We start from the raw sequence: 18,020 nt of genomic DNA on the forward strand, positions 1-18,020 counted from the left end.
GCTTGAACGTGTTATCGCGGTCGTTGCCCAATGGGTAGGACGACTGACACTAACTCTGTCTGGTCTACCAGACACAGGCTCGAATCCTGCCAGTGCCTGTGTGATTTTTTCCTATTGTATATGATACGTGCGTGGACGCGGATGGAAATTGTGTGGTCTGAAGGTGCTCCGCACATAAAAGGAGTATCAAGGCCAGTATAAAAGGTGACACAATCGAAAGTTTCATGACAGTCGATACACAGTGAATGGTCCAATCGAAGACCGTGTGGACGGGAGTGTATCGGTTAGTGCTGCAAAGCTGGGAACTGGGAGAACACTTGTTAGGTGCTGCTGCGACAACCTTTACTGCAAGGTAATATGATTAAAGGTATGCGAACCCTATCATCTGTTTTTGCATAACTGACTTAGGTTGACTGAGACATCCACGTGGCATGCCCATCCTACTTTCTGGTATATATGGGGCTGTGGGACACTTTAACGACGGAAAAAGGATTACAGCAGATATTTTGAAGGAAGCGGACATCGAATTTGGCCACCACACTCCCGTAGCATATTGTACCAGTGACCAGTATCTAGTAAAGCAGGGTAAGAGCCAATCAACGGTGAGAGAAAGCATTTCCTCAAGAATCTACAGGAAGAAACAAAGGCCTAAAAAGAGCTCATCGCAGCTTAGGAGAGCCCTAGCTATGAACCTGGTGAATTTTAGCGTTCCCGGGAAAGAATATTTGGTTTAATCACGGATCTAAAAACTGTATTCTTGTTTATCTCAAAACTTTATTTCTTGCACTTTCTACTTGCTCGAAGAGTTGAAACTTAGAAATGAACAATTTGTTTAGTATGAAACTTCGCCAGGTTTTCTCTTTATTATTATTCTGTGCAATGAACAAGGATTTCTAGAAAAGAATGGTAGTTTTGATATAAACATGATTTATTTCAAGAAATGCAGACAAACAAACATATTTTTCGTTTTCTTTGGGTATTTTACTAAAACTTGAATTCATATTACCGGATGGCAATGATCCTAGTTCGTTGCACAGTATGGTTACTACTCGTCTCTCTGCGGTGGCACAAGTTATTGGGTACCTTGTTGGACGTCGATGGGGCATTGACTGCATATCTATGGTGCTTCTCTGCAAAGCATATGTAGACGGCTTGCTGCTCTACAGCCTGCCTGTTCTGCAACGGCTGTCGCCCACATGCAAAGGGCGAAATCGTGTGTTGGCACTGTCGGAGAGGCTGGTTGCTTGCCTTTAGATATTATTAGAATGCAGGAAACGTTTCGAATATACTTGAGGCATACGCTGTACGCAAAATCCAAGTTTTTGGAAGGTATTGTACGATGCAACAAAATTTCGAGCTTCGCAGAAACCATAATTACTCTAAACATCTCTGTACCTACCCAATGACGACAACTCATGCCATCTGATTTCCCGCCTTGGACTCTATCACCCCTATGCATAAAATTAAACATACCTGGACTCACAGAAAAAAAGTTATGCCTCAGATATACCTCCTTCAATTAACACTTGCTCATATCAGTGACCAATACTCTCGTATGACCCACATTTTTACTTGTGGATCATCTACGCCTGACTGCAGTTCTTCTGGGCTCTTCATTTCATCCACCGGCCAAGCACTCTCATACCGTCTTGAGCGCCCAACATCATCTACATCTGCTGTGCTTCATGCCATCAAACAAGCACTTCGCTACATTCTCCGCCAGCACCCAGCACAGTGGGTAATCTTTACGGATTCGAAGACAGCACTGCAAACTCTTCGACGTGCCAGCTGCTTCAGCATTCACGAACATAAAACCCGCGATGTCTCTAACCTAAATCATCTAGTTTGTGTCGCCGGACACTGCGTGATACTGCAGTGGATCTCTGCCACTGCGGCATCTTAGGCAATGAAAAAGCAGATGAGGCTGCCAAGAGAGGATTGCAACTGCGGAACGTGAGGAACATTTTCTTCACGAAGCACGATGCCTCTGGACTAGCAAAGGAGCTTGTTTCCAGGGAAAGAAGCACCTTCTGGTCTCTCCCGGAACACCAGCACTCCCTCCTGCATCATGTCGACCCAACTTTGGCACTGAGGTTACCGGAGCAACTTCCACGTCGGCTAGAGACTGCTCCATCGCTTACATCTCAACGTGGCGCTAACACATACCTACTGCTATCGCCTTGGCCTAACCTCGAACCCCTATTGTGACAACTGCGGTTCACCAGAACCCATCGAGCATATTTTACTGGAGTGCCCTACATACTATCATGCAAGGAACAACCTCGGACATAAGATCGAGTGCCTGAACCACAGTTCCTTGACTTTAAAAGCACTTCTGGGACCATGCCCATCTCCCTCCTCTCAGCGTAAAGTGCTAACCGCATTATTTGAATACCTCAATGACATCGGCGTCGCTGAGCTAATAAAGGACCAGACCATCCTTGCACTGTGCAACCGTCCATAGACTTTTCACGTGTCGCACTGACGCTCCCCAACGCACACGCTTCCTCCTTTTTTTTCACTTCTTTTATTTTCTTCTTTCTTCTCTCCCTTCCACCTTTCTTCCTATTGCAACTTTATTCCCTCCTTCCGTACCCCGCCGAGTAGCATGTCGGCGTTAACATGCCGGCAGACCTCTCTGCTTTCCTCTAATAAAGAGCTTTCTCTCTCTCTCTATGGTTACTTGGCTACCTCTGTACCAAATATTTTGCAACTCATGCAATCCATTGAATAGCTATGAATGTTTGCGCAACGCCCATGTTTGGGGTATTTTATGTCAATAAAATATTATTTATAATGTTATCACTATTTTAAAGTTTTTGATATCATAAAAGGCTGTCTTATATAAGGTCCATGGGGAATAAAAATATACCGGTGGAAATTTAAACAGATGTTTGAAAAAGGTGGTGACATAACTTAAGCAGAAGGTAACGTTAGCAAGAAAAAATTTGAAAGGTATCAAAAGTCATGCACAGAAAGATAAGAATCGTCTCTTTTTAATCCAGAATAAGCCATGCATGTGAAGCATTCATCTCCCATATAACCAACTGTGAATTTACAAATTGAAGTAACCCAATTGCATGGAGGGTATGGCATGAAGAACGAGGTTTGAAAGTACTGTACTTTCTAAAAGAACAAAAGGTGAAACGTACTTCGCCATAGAGAACAAGCACATTAGCGCACAGAAAAATTTGCTTAAATATATTGATTATTCACACTCCTTCTGGGTGCGCAGCCACTTTTGGGCAATGTGGGGCTGCCGCGGGGTATCCTTTACCCCACCCACATGCAAATAATTTGATGTTTGAAAGGCCAGCTAAGCTAGTTCTGAGTTATATCAAACAAAATTTCTAAAATCAATTATAGAAACACTTTAAAATTTGAACTTGTAAAATCGTATGTGGGTTCATATTGCACGCATTAAAATGTTGATAACAAACTTTTGAATGCAAAAATAGGGCGTTCGCAGTTCTCTCGAATTACGCGCTAGTTGGCTGCACAACAAAATCGAATTGTTTCCCCCTGAGTAGATTTTCACTTGTCTGCGCAAAAAAGGCGAATAAATCAAAACAATTGCGCAGCGCAGGGTCTAACTTTTGAGCAGCGTTGAACGCCTTGTCTCTGTAATGATTGACGTAGTGTAAACCTAAAGTTTGCTGCATTTGTGCTCTTCGGTGTTGTAGTCGAGATGTGGAAATATACATAGAAACGAGTTAGCATTGAAAATGTGAGGCCATGTATGTATGTATAGCGTGACATTTTAACGTTCCATGGTTTATTGCGAAGAAACAACGTTTTTCAAGGGGTGCCTGTACGATTATATTTCTACACCTAAAATATCGGTGCATTTGTTACCATTTGAGGTATTCAGGTCTACATGTGGAGATATATGCGTATAGCCAGAAATGAGTTAGCGTTGAAAATGTGGGGTCATGTATGGGTGTATGTTGGGATATTTTGCACTGGCAATTGAAAAATTCGTAATAGAATGCAGCCACATTTAGGCGGAAGAAAATTGATTCTACAGCCAACATGTATCAAAATTATCAGTGCTCTTCGCGGATTCACGTAAATGTTAAGTGGTATTGAATTTTCCGTTTCAAGCTTTTGACAGCGGATCTCTTGTAATATTTGTAAGTTCGTATTTGCAGAAAAAAATACCAAGAAAATGTCCAGCGCTCGTGAACGCGTGCCTCGCAGCTGCAGCCAATAGTCCTCGGAACGCGCAACGGCTTTAGCAAAAAAAACAGCTGGCAAAAACCCCGAGGAGCGACAAAACGGCGAGCGCTCGTGGGAACGTGACTCGCGGTGACCGCCGGGTCCCCGGCTAGTGCAATGGCTTTAGGAAAAAAAAACATCCAGCGCTGTCGTCAAGGCCTACAGCGTATTTGAAAGAACAAAAGAACTTAATGCTGAAGATAAATAGACGACCTGCTTGGGGGACGTCACCACGGTCGGCGCATTCTCTAGAAGCCATTAAGGATAATTGGAGAAATGGCTACGAGTGTACCTATCGTTCCCCAGATTACTTGGAGATCCCGCCACCACTGCATCGAGTCGATGACGAAGAGCTCGTGGAAGTCAAGATGGCTGGCGATTAGTTTGCAACCGCCACTCGCCGCGATGAGACGACGACCTCTTCTATGCGAATGACGACGATTACTATCAATACAACATTGCAAAAAACCAGGATACTGAACTTAACTGTGTCCAGCAATTCTCCCCTTCAACAGCTTCACCATTCAAGTGTTGCGCTCGTATGCAAGCCTCCCTGAATTTTTATTTGAAAGATGAAATCTTGAAACCAATTTACGTCCGTCATGCAGCCACCATTTGGCATGCCTTTGAAATGTACATCAAGAAATTGGGCTACTTATGCTTGATTGTTTTCTACGCTTTAATAAAATACAAGGGAAGTGAAGCAAAATACGCTTTCTCCAGTTTGAAATTTGAATTTGTCTCTGATGCAATAACATGAAAAAAATGGTATACCTCAAAACTAGACCGGGTGCAGTTTGTAGTTGTACATTAGCCATGTATGTGGTGCCAGCTGACTCGAAGCAGTGACCATACAAACGTCCTGCGGCGACGCTGTCGTCATCGTAATCATAAGAGCCACACTCACCATGAGAGGTGCCGGGCCAGTGTCAGGAGTGCCACGCGACAAGAGATCGAGCTACTATGTAGCTGGCGGCAGCTCGTCTTCGTTGGACCGCCCCACTTCTGGCCGGGCCTACGTTCTTCTCTCCAAATAAATGTAGGAAGCCGCAACAGCCACACGAAACGATTGTGCTCCCTACATGTCGCCATGTCGGTGTGCCGTGGGCCGAGTAACAGGCGTGGAACTCCCGGGTCACCTCATGTAGGGAGCAGACTCGTTTGGTGTGGCTATTCCAGCTTCCTACATTTATTTGGGTTCGTAGGCCCGGCAAGAAGTGGGAGCGGCGAAGACGAGCTACCCCCCAGCTGCACAGTCGCGTTCGATCTCTTGTCGCGTGGCGCTCCTGACGCTGGCCAGGCACCGTAGATGATGATTGTGGCGCTGATGATTACGATGACGATAGTGTCGCCTCGGTTCCAAACGAACAGTAAACGTTGAGAGAGTACTGGTGCCACCTTAACCATGAATGGTGGAATAAATTCCGTAGTTTTTTACCGGGTAGTAGATTACCACACACAAAATGTGCATGGTTTCTATCGATGCCAGGCAATTAAGCATGAACTGTCAAGAAAATAAAATTTAACGACTGTCGTACCATTCGTTGGCAGTAACTAGATTGCAGATCCAAAGGTTTTCTTATGTGTCGCAACTATTTCCCCAGCGCGTCGGAACCATCAGCTGACTTCTCATCGTATGAAGTTCTGTGTGGCTGGGGGGCAGTAAAGGAGCCATGGAGACAAAGGACAAGTTTGTTTTATTCGATAGATTTGGTGTTTTATATTGCCCCCAGTGCTATTCCGGAAGCAAACGATAGTTTATTTTGTAAGAAATTATTCAATTTATGTTAAAATTTTGATTCTCCCGCCAAATCCTGTGTTTCGTGAGGTCCTCCGTGGTGACGTCAGAAAAGGAGGCCTCGAAGTGAACGCGAACGCGGCACTAGGCTTCCAGCGAACTACATTTGTCCGCGTTTGCTTTGTTTTTGACCGTATTTGCACCTGGCTAGTTTTTATTACGGTAGAAAGTACCCGTGTTGTGAAACATGGGGTATACTCGAAAAACATGGTCACGTAAGACAATGTCGTTTGCGCTAATCGGGCTGTGTCGTGTCAGACAACCCGAAAGCACCCTACTGCTGTGCAGCTATGATAAGTGAAGTTTGCGCAGTACAAACCACAGCACGCTCTGGTACTTCAATGTTTAGGTGTATTTTCGTAGCTTTCATGTTTACCCCACATTATTACTTTTGTAAAATGAATAGTATATGTATTACATTTAAGCGAAAATATCTCGTGAAGGAATGTTTTAAGCCCCGTATAACTTTCATTTGCTTTTGCCGGCTTCCGCCATTCGCCAAGCTGTCTGGTACGACATCATAGGTTCTATTGCGTTAAATGAGCTACGGAGTCGCATGGCCATTGCCGTTTTCATAATTATGAACCTTGTTTCAGCGAAGTTTGCGTTAAAGGTGGTGTCAGTATGATTCTAACGAAGCAATCTTTCGAACGAACCAAAGGCTTGTTTTGTCTTCATAGGTACTTTAAAAGGACACAGAAGTGATTTGTAATCATTGCAGGATTACGAGCGCAAATTGTAGTCCGGAGTCCCTAGGCCCTGTTTCGACCATTCTGAGCACGTTTACGCGAATTTATTTAGTAGAAAAATAAATTCGAAAATGCTGTCCTCCTCTCTGCACCTTTGCCCATTCTCTGTGGCGTTTTCGTGTGACGTCAGGAGGAGATCTTGACTGCGCCACTGCGCAGCTCGCCGGTCTTCCGACAGCGTCAGTCGGCCCAGCGTTTCCTCCGGCCGCCGACGGGTCGTCGCAATTCGTTCACTCAGTTAAAACGAATCCAGGACACGTTTGTGAATGGAAGAATGTGCCTTCATTTACTTTGTTAGTTTGTACACTGTATCTAGCTCCAAGTCAAGGTCGCTTCACACAAGCGCACATGCGACGCTTCGCTGACTGGTACGCTAGGAGGAAAATATAAGGCCACTTGAAGGCGGGAGAAGAGTCAGCGAAGTCAATATAGGTACTAAAGAAATAAAATCAACTGAAAAGTTTAACGTACAGCGTAAAACTAGGGTGCAGGAAGCACTTTTTTGCGCTCGGCAAACAAGCACAGCGGTCAGCAGCATGACTACGCATTTGCGAACGCTTTTCCGTCTAAGAAATGCAATTGCTAGACGTGAGATATTCTGGAAACTTGGGGGACGCTTACTGCACGAGCGCAATACAACAAATAGTAACCTAAGCTGCTTGAAATGTTAAAACTAAATAAAAGTGTGAAATGGGTATACATTATACACCTTATTGTCACGAAGCCAAGGACGACGCAGTTGTCTTGAAGGAGAAACAAGTTTATTGGAGCGAACTTGTGCTCCCCTAAGAACTCAAAAGAATACAGAGGCGGCGAAGCAGCGGTCGACAAAGTGACTAGCACAGGGGAGTGTCGTCGAATCAATGCCGCGGCGTCTGCTCTGCAGGCTTTTATCTTTCGGCGCAAGTGTTTCTGGAAACGTCGATTCACATCCAGAACATTGTAGATCACAGAAGGTTATTCAGGGCTAGTGACGTTAGGGCGAAACAGCCTGCTTATCTGAATGTGATAGCCCGTGCGGCGTGAAAGTAAAGACTGTAAGACACGCTTCGTTTGGAACGCAGATAACACAGCCGGGCGTGACCAGGCAGTAAAAACAAACAATAAATAAACAAACCCATACATAGTTCCTGGCATTACCCCCCGTCTAAGAGTGCATCGACCCGATGCTAAAATAAAACACAGTCCAAACGAACAACAAAAAAGTCCGTCATCTTGCGTAGTCAGGTTTCAAGCGAACTACGTGGACGACTTCGGGCCGCGTGCGTCGTCGTGATGTTGCGGAATCACAATCGGGGATCCCCTCGTAGGTAAGTTGGCCGACACGTCGTAGAATCTGGTAGGGTCCGAAATGTCGTCGCAGAAACTTCTCACTTAGTCCGCGTCGACGGATGGGAGTCCAAACCCGCACACGATCCCCAGGGTGGTACTCTGGGTATCGGCGTCGGAGGTTGTACCGCCCGGCATCCACGAGCTGCTGGTCCGTTGTACGAACTCGAGCCAGCTGGCGGGCCTCCTCCGCACGCTGAAGGTATCCTTGGACGTCGGCGTTGATGTCGCCGTCTTCTACGTGCGGAAACATGGCGTCGAGCTACGTAGTCGGACGTTTTCCGTAGACCAGCTCGAACGGCGTCATCTGCGTAGTTTCCTGGATAGCCATGTTGTACGCAAAGGTGACGTACGGTAGCACTTCGTCCCAAGTCTTAAGTTCAACGTCGACGTACATTGACAGCATATCCGCGATTGTCTTGCTCAGGCGTTCCGTTAGTCCGTTCGTTTGGGGGTGGTACGCCGGCGTTCTTCGGTGATCTGTGTTGCTGTAGCGTAATATCCCTTGCACCAGCTCCGCAGTAAAGGCCGTTCCGCGGTCCGTGATTAGGACTTCCGGGGCTCCATATCGCAGCACAACTTGGCTTATGAAGAACTTTGCGACTTCTTGTGCAGTCCCCCTCGGAAGTGCGCCGGTCTCTGCGTAGCGCGTCATGTAGTCTGGCGCTACAACAATCCACTTGTTCTCTGATCGGGATGTAGGGAACGGGCCCAGAAGGTCCATTCCAATCGATTGGAAGGGCCTAGATGGGACGCCGATCGGTTGCAGAAGTCCGGCGGGTCTCGTCAGTGGCGTTTTTCGTCGCTGGCAGTCACGGCAGCTGCGGACGTAGTGGGTGACGTCGGATGCAAGGCGGGGCCTGTAGTACTTCGCCTTTATTTTCCCAATTGTGCGAACTGTGCCGAGATGTCCGGAAGGCGGGTCGTCGTGGCATGCTTCCAAAATTTCGCCACGAAGATTTGCCGGGATCACAAGAAGATAATTTGCTCTCGTTCCTGGGCTGAAATTCTTCTTTACGAGGACGGAGTTTTTTAGGCTAAATGCAGGTAAGTTGCGTTTGAAGGCCCGGGGCACGGCGACGTTGCATCCTTGGAGCTAGTCGATCATGACGCGTAGATCGGGGTCGGCACGCTGCTGGGCGGCCTGGTCGCTCTCAGTCACGACTCCGAAGAAGGCGCTGTCTTCATCGGTATCTCTGTGGTGGTTGGTCGACGGTTGCACGGGACAGGCAGTCGGCGTCGGAGTGTTTCCTCCCGGATTTATAGACTACTGTAACGTCGAATTCTCGCAGGCGCAAGCTCCACCTACCAAGACGGCCAGAGGGGTCCTTCAAATTGGCGAGCCAACACAGCGCATGATGATCTGTCACAACCTTGAATGGTCTTTCATTCACTTATAGGGTAAATTTTGAAATGGCCCATATAATGGCCAGGCACTCTTTCTCAGAGGCTGAGTAGTTTCTTTCTTCCTTGGACAGACCACAGCAGGCATAGGCGATTACTTTATCGCACTCGCTTTGCTTTTGTACTAAGACGGCACCCAAGCCTAATCACTGCCGTCCGTGTGCATTTCCGTTTTGGCATTTTCGTCGAAATGCGCCAGCACAGGCGGGCTTTGCAGGCATTGTTGCAGCTCGCAGAAGGCTGTTTCTTGGGCATTTTACCAGCTGAAAGGGGTGCTATCTTTCGTCAAGCGGGTGAGTGGCTCTGCAATGCAGGCGAAGCTTGCGATGAAGCGCTTGTAGTATGCGCATAGTCCGAGAAATCTCCGCACGCCCTTCTTATCTTTCGGTCTTGGGAAGTTCGCTATGGTGGAAGTTTTAGCCGGATTAGGCCGGACTCCCGTGGCGTTGACGACGTGGCCCAAACACTTGAGTTCCTTGTACGACAAGTGGCACTTTTCAGGCTTCAGCGTTAACCCCGACGTACGGATGGCCTCGAGTACAGACTGCAACCTTGCAAGGTGTTTGACGAAAGTCCGGGAGAATACCACAACAGCGTCGAGGTATACGCGGCAGGTGTGCCACTTCAGGCCAGCTAGCACCGTGTCCATGACTCGTTGAAACGTTGCTGCAGCCGTGCACAACCCGAACGGTGTCACCTTGAACTCGTATAGGCCGTTCGGGGTTATAAATGCAGTCTTCTCATCGGTCTCTCTCGTCCACTTCAATTTGCCAGTAGCCGGTCTTCAGATCCATCGATAAGGAGTACTTCGCGTGGCAGAGGTGGTCGAGGGCGTCGTCGATTCGGGGGAGGGGGTACACGTCTTTTTTGGTGATTTTGTTCAGTCGTCGGTAGCCAACGCAAAACCTTAATGTGCCGTCTTTTTTTTCACGAGAACGACCGGGGCAGCCCAGGGGCGTTTGGACGGCTGTGTAATGTCGTCGCTGAGCATGTCGTCGACTTGAGTCTGGATGGCTTCCCGCTCGTGTGAAGAGACGCGGTATGGTAGCTGTCGGGTAGGTCGGGCTCCATCTTCGGTTATTATTCGGTGCTTCGACAGAGGTGTCTGACGTAGTTTTGAGTTCGACGTAAAACACTCTTTGTAGCGATGCAGCAAATCCAATAATTTGTTCCGTTCTTGTTGCGGTAACGCCGGATTCACGTCGAAGGGATTTGGAAACTTGAAGGTCTCTTCGGGTGCGCGTTCAAAGTCGGCAACCGCGATCACGTCACTTGCTTCTTGCGTTTCTTCGAGGTACGCAATTGCAGCGCCCCTGTTTAAAAGCTGGTGTTCATCGCTGAAATTAGTGACCAAAACTTGGGATTGGCGTTGCGTAATGCGCGCAATGCCTCTTGCAACGGAGACACCGCGGTCGAGGAGCAACCTTTGGTCGCTCTCCATGATGGCGTCAACGCCAGGAACAGCATCTTCAGAGTAGACGGTTATCATCAAGCTTGCGCGGGGTGGCAGTGTGACATGATCATCGGTGATCCTTAAAGCAGCACGGTGTTCGGTTCTGGCGTCATGGAGTGATCGGAGCAGAAAGTTATGGACTTGGTCTGTAGACCAGTTATTGCACCGTTATCCGTCAAAAAGTCCATTCCAAGAATTACGTCGCGGGATCAGTTAGGCAAAATGACGAACGTCGCAGGGTACGTTGTGCCGTCTATGGTGACGCGCGATGTGCACGTTCCACTTGGCGTCACGAGGTGGCCTCCTGCTGTGCGAATGTGCGGACCGTCCCATCTGGTCATAACTTTCTTCAGCTTAGACGCAAAAGGTCTGCTCATGACCGAGTAGTCGGCGCCCGTGTCTATGAGGGCGACTACTTCAAAGCCGTCGATGGACAGCTGAACGTCGGACGGTGCCTTCATCGAATTCTGGGTGCGTCGTGGCGTCGTATCTCGGCTTCTGCGTGTTGACGGTCGGGCACGGTGCGTCGTGGTCTTCGTTGTATTCTCATCGGCAGGTTCGGTCATGTCGGGTACATGTGGCGCAGTTTTGCAGTCGTCGTGGTCGGGAGGAGTCACGTCAGGGTTACATTGGGTCGTCGGGGTCGGGGCATGTCTGGAATCATGGTTTTCAGCGAGTCGCTGCGTCGTTGGAGGGTTTTCATTTTTCCGCCATTGTGCAACTTTACCTCCCGAAGTTGCTGCTTTTAGTTTCCCCCGCGTGGGCTGGGGGACCTTCCACGTGAGAAGTCAGCAGTGCTGCGGCGGCTCGGTGACTGATACGGGTAGGGCGACGGTGAACGGTTGAGGCGGGCTGTTCCTTGGTTGGTGTTGGAGAGGCATTCTTCGATATCATCAGGGTGCTGGCCATATCGGGGGCTTGGGGCGTCGACGGAGAACCCTCGCAAACCGAGCCTCTTGTAGGGACAACGACGGTAGATGTGGTTGGCCTCTCCGGAGTGGTAGCCTAGCGGGCGATTATCGGGCGTTCGCCACACGTCGGTCTTCCTTGGCGTTTGATATTGGTATACAGGGCGTCGGGCGGGCGGCATTGGACGGTGGAATGGCTCGGCCTCTTGACGACTGGTTGGAGCAGGGCGGGGTTGACGAGGAATGGTGGAGTAGGGCATCGCTTGCTGCCTACGGGGTGCTTCTGAAGGCGAAGAAGTTCCTAGCGCCTGTTGAACCTCTTCTCGGATGATGTCAGTCAGGGAAGCCACTTGATGTTGCGGCGTCGTTGGAAAAAGCTTCTGAAGCTCCTCCTTGAACACTGCTCGGATGGTCTCGCGCAATGTATCGGAGCTTACAGTTGCGGCACCGATCGTCTCCGAGAACAGTGCGTTGACAGGAAGGTCGTACTGCCTCGTTCGAATTTCAAGCGTCTTCTCCATCGCGGCCGCCTCATACGCGCATTCCGCCACTGTCTTCGGAGGGTTACGGACTAGACAAGCAAAAAGCTCTTGCTTCACTCCTCGCATTAGAAACCTCAGCTTCCTTTCTTCTGTCATTTCAGTGTCGGCACGGCGAAAAAGTCGCTTCATCTCCTCAAGGAAAATTACGACTCCTTCGTTGGGGTGCTGTGTTCGAGTTTCAAGCAAAAGCGCAGCTTTTTCTTACCACGGTAGAGAAGGTCTTAAGGAACTCCCCTTTCAATTGAGTCCAGTTGGTCAAAGAGCTCTCATGGTTCTCGAACCAAGTTCTAGCAGCATCTTCTAAGTAAAAGAAGACATGCCAGTAAGGTTCTTCATCGTCCCACCTGTTGAAGATGCGGACGCGCTCCAGCATCTCCAACCATTCTTCGGGGTCTTCTGCGGGGGCTCCCCGGAACGATGGCGGTTCTCGGGGCTGCTGCAGGATGCTTGGCGACGTTATTTCTTGTACCATGGTGTTGGTTGCAGCGTTCCTTCTCTTCGGCCCTTCTGGCACAAGACCGAACTCGGTTAGCAAAACTTGCAGTCGGCGGCTTTCTCTGGTTGGACTGGCTTGGCAGCTTCCAGATGTCGTAGAGAGCATAAAGGCTTAGTACCCAGCACTTCCACAAGATGTCACGAAGCCAAGGACGACGCAGTTGTCTTGAAGGAGAAACAAGTTTATTGGAGCGAACTTGTGCTCCCCTAACAACTCAAAAGAATACAGAGGAGGCGAAGCAGCGGTCAACAAAGTGGCTAGCACAGGCGAGTGTCGTCGAATGAATGCCGCGGCGTCTGCTCTGCAGGCTTTTATCTTTCGGCGCAAGTGTTTCTGGAAACCGCGATTCACATCCAGAGCATTGTAGATCACAGAAGATTATTCTTGGCTAGTGATGTTAGGGCAAAAGAGTCTGCTTATCTGAATGTGATAGCCCGAGCGGCATAAAAGTAAAGAATGGAAGACGCGCTTCGTTTGGCACGCAGATAACACAGCTTGGCGTGGCCTCGCACTAAAAACAAACAATAAATAAACAAACCCACACATGGTTCGCGCATTATATTTCCAAGGTCAGCAGCGCACACCCGTGGCCGTTCGGAACGGCTGTGTCTTTTCATGCTCTCAGCTGGAAACAGCGCATCGGTCACTGGCCGAGGTACTACTGCGTCTGAAACTAATATGGATAACTACAAGATCATTCTTCCTCGTCTTCCAACCGGCAACGTTGTCTTGGATACCGTTTTCCTGCATGCGGCAATAAAAGGCCGTCTTTACCGGGCTCCTGACTTTAGGGATGCGTTGGCTGGCGTTATCAACCTACGTGATGTGTTGTGCATGGGACAATATCAAATGGGTCACGTTTGGATGATTACCTGAATCTCCAATAGTGTCAAGCAAAAGCTAGTCCAGCTCGAGCACATCACCGTCAAGGGTCTAAAGTGTATGGTGTTTGACCCGGAAATGAGAAACATCAAAATTAAGCTACTTTGGGTGCCACGCCATTTGGACAACCAGAGGATTACTGAAGCGCTGGAACCATTCGGCACTGCCCAGTCTGTTGCTAGAGAGATGTGGAGGTGTCCAAGAATGGACCACATGGAGACCGGAGCACGGGAGGTGTCCCTCATATTGAAGGATTCTGTCTCGGTCGCTGACATACCGCACATGATGGACATTTATGGGAGCCAGAGCCTTGTACTGGTCCCTGGCAGACCACCTCTTTGTCTGCGTTGCAACAGGATTGAACACGTACGGCGACAGTGCCGTACACCGCGGTGCACCGAGTGTTGTCAGTATGGCCACACCGCAGAAAGGTGTGTCATGATATATGCGGACAAGCTCCGACAAGGTCACGAATTACCAACTGATGAAGATGTGTCCGCTCATTTCATGGATGTCACGGAGGTAGTGGACGCATCGGGGGAAGTTAGCCAGCCAGTGTTAGTGGGACCTCCCGAGGCTGTGCCAGCAAATCCTGCAGCGGGGAAGAGTGAGCAAGGGGAGTACACATACGGTGCCACCTGGTCAAGTGATAAGTGGATCGAGAAGTGATGAGCAGGGGGAGCTAATTGGCATGGATTCCAGGACTCCCATAGAAGCCTTGAAGGAAGACCATGCTTCAGTACCACTGCCTGCCAGCGATGATGAGAGGAGCGACTTGTCTCCGGGTGACGTTGGGGGCGATGCTTCCGTAACTTGCCCCATGGAGATTGCTTTATCATTTTGGGTGGATGCTGTGGCTTTGCCTGACGACGTTCCGGGTGGTAGCAGCACGTCGATGATAAGGCCTGCTCCTGTGGATGGCGAGCAGTCACCCATCGCGGGCAAAAAGCAGGCGTCCACTGTACTGGACTCCTCCGACGCTGGTGTTCTGACTAGTGGTCTTGTGCCGCTGGCTGGTTCCAAGAAGCCAGGAAAGGTACTGTCATCCAAGGCCATCCGCAAGGGTGGTTTATCTAGAGGTAACAAGGACACGTAAGACGCTCCCACAGTATGGCAAATGTCACAGCACTGCACGCTGCCACGGTTAATGTGAAAGGCCTGAGGAACAGGAGACGACAGTACCAGCTTTTGCGCCTCCTTAAACGGATGGACGCGAGCATTTCGGCCCTTCAGGAAACAAAGCTCTGTGGAGATGAGGACATATCGGCAGCATTACAGCCCTTCTTAGAACAGTACAGTGTTCTTGTTAGCCACTCCGCAGGCTTGTCTGGGGGATGCTTTGTCTTCATCAGCAAGGGAATAGGGTTTTCTTGTCTCTCGTGTAGCCCCGATACTTCAGGGCGTTTTATTTGTTGTGACCTTGTCATTGCAGGTGTTGAGTGGCGTGTCATTTGCCTCTGCGGCCCCGTGAACTGTCGTGAGCGTCGTCGTTGTTTCTCTCGGTTCGGGATTTTCTACGTACGAAAAGAAAAGTCCTCCTCATGGGGGACTTCAATTGTGTATGTAGTGTGCAGTATCGTTCTAGGCCTAGCGTGCAATATGACCGCAGCGCAGCCACCCTGGCTTGTCTAGTGCACGAGCATGGCCTTGTTGATGTTGGAGAGAGGAAAGGGAGATCCGTGCACTTCACTCACTTTCAGTGTAACTCGAATGCACACCTGCATCGAATTTACATTTCTGCAGAAGACGATTTTGGGATTTCCGACCATATTGTGCGCCTTATTTTTTTCACGGACCACTGTATGGTATCTCTTTGCTTTGGTAACTCAAACCCACGTGGTGTGCTGCCTCAGTGGGATCTATGGAAGCTCAATGTCTCCTTATTGGCCGATGAAATCTTTCGCAGAAGTATTTCAGAATGTTTACACAGCACTTTTGCAATAGCTGAGCTTTCATTATATCAACAATGGGATCTTTTTAAGCAGGAGGGGTGAAACGCGGCTATAGAAGAGTCAGCTCGTCTTGCGTTTCTAAAACGCGTTCATGTTCGTGAACTTTCCCGTACACTGGTGGACCTTCATGAACTGGAGGCAGCAATGCCCGGATCAAGTATAGATGAAATTGGCGCAACTAAAGTACAATTGCAGCAATATCTTACTGAAAAATACCACGGTGCTTTAATTCGGTCCAGAACACGAAGATTTTTTGACAGTTATGTGTGATGAGCGCCAATCCGCTCTTGCAAAGGAGATAATTTAGGATTATTATAATGGTACTAGGTATACCGACTCAGCTGATATTGCCGGTGCATTCCATGCTCATTACAGCAGGTTATTTGGTGGGTCCAATGTCGTGGGTCAAGAGCGTGGCTTTCATTCTCTCATTGGGGGCACTTCCAAGTCATGTGGATGATAAGTGTGCCGGGGTTTCCGGCCCTATTACTCTGGAAGAGGTTAAGATGGCCATCTCTTCGCTTAAGACAAACAAGACCCCTTGACCGGATGGACTGAGCGGAGAATTTTATCAGAAGTTTTCTGACATCCTTGCTCCAATCCTCTTGGACATATTCATAGCCGCATGTGATCACAGTGTTTTGCCACCAACCTTTTTGCCAAAATTTTATCTAACCGTCTTCAACAGGTAATTTCTAGTTTAGTTGGATCTCACCAGACGTGCGGTATTTGGAACATAAGTATTCAAACGAACATACATATTGCTCGTTCTATATTGGAATGCGTGTCTGTTTCGCTTGAAGAGGTGGCCCTTATCCAGTTTGACCTTGCGAAAGCATTTGATCGGGTGTCTCACGACTTTTTATTTGCACTTTTGGAAGCTGCTAATGTAGGTGATGTGCTATATAGAGGCATTCAGCTTTGCTACAAGAATTGTACTACACAACTTGTCGTCAATCATATTCTCTCGAAGCCAGTTCAGATCAGGCCGTCTGTTAGAGAGGGCTGTCCTCTATCGCCTCTACTGTTTGCACTGTACATAGAGCCTATTTGCGTTAGCCTACAAAAGGGCCAAAGAGTACGTGGTTTATCGTTAGCGTCATGTGAAGTTAAAGTTCTTGGGTATGATGATGCCATTGCCTATTTTTGTGTTGACAAGCGTAGTGTTCACGAAGCCCTTGTATCTACTAAGGAGGTTTTTGACGTGTCTGGAGGGGTCATGAATGTGGAGAAAACTAAGGGGTTTTGGTTTGGCCTGTTGGGAACCAAACCTTCCAAATTTGCAGGTATTAATTGGGACAAGACACCGCTTGAGTACCTTGGCGTTCCTTTGCATCAAATAAGGAACTCAGGACCACACTGGTCTTCAGCACTCACGCATGTCCAGCGTGCCTTGCAGGCATGGATGGGGCGAGAACTTTCTGTATTTTCCCGTGCATAAGTCCGCAATGACCTCTTGGTAGCAAAGCTTGTTTATGTGCGTCAGGTACTGCACTGTGCGCCGGCTAAAGTACAGGCTCTACACAGAGTGTTTGCTACCTTCGTGTAGGGATCTGAATGGGAGCCAATGCGCAAGGATAATTTATTTCTTCCTTTACTGTCTGGTGGCGTTGTGTTGATGCATTTGTTTGTGCACCAACTTGTGTCTCGGTTTTTCTTCTACAAGCTGGCGGAGCATCCATTTTTACGTACCGTAATTCAAGAGCGCATAAGTTACCATTTACCGTTTTTCCTTTTTTCTACGGGTGAGGTGAACCAAAAGCTGCCATGGGGTTTTCTAAAAGAAGTTGTGGATACTTTTCATTTCCTTATTGCGCGGTTTTCTCTGGAGTACCCGTTTAGTCTTTCAAGGACGGCTATGACGAACACTTTATTGCATAATCTATTCTCCGTGCCTCTTTATCGCTAGCCATAGCTGCGGGACCATAAAAATAATGTTTTAGACCGTGTCAAGCGTATGTGCGTGCCGCCAAATGCCAAAACGTTTTTCTTGAAGCTTCATTCGCAAACGTTTCCAGTTAAAACATGGCTGCGAGACAAAGGAATGACGATCCCTTGGTCAGACAATTGCCGCTTGTTCAACCAACCAGAAACTATTGACCACTGTTTTATGCTGTGCCTTGACGCGGTGTTTTTCTGGGACGTTTTGAAACGGACACTAAAAAAGGACATTGACATCACCCCATACACCATTGGCTTCTTGTCATTTGAGGACGTTATTCGGGTGCCATATGACGTTTTTGTGCTCCTAGGTTTGTTTAGCTTCTGGAAGTTCCGCATGACTGATCG

Source organism: Haemaphysalis longicornis, unplaced genomic scaffold, assembly GCF_048455015.1.
Source record: "Haemaphysalis longicornis isolate Haplotype H1 unplaced genomic scaffold, Haemaphysalis longicornis Haplotype H1 scaffold_8, whole genome shotgun sequence".
Taxonomy (NCBI): Eukaryota; Metazoa; Arthropoda; class Arachnida; order Ixodida; family Ixodidae; genus Haemaphysalis; species Haemaphysalis longicornis.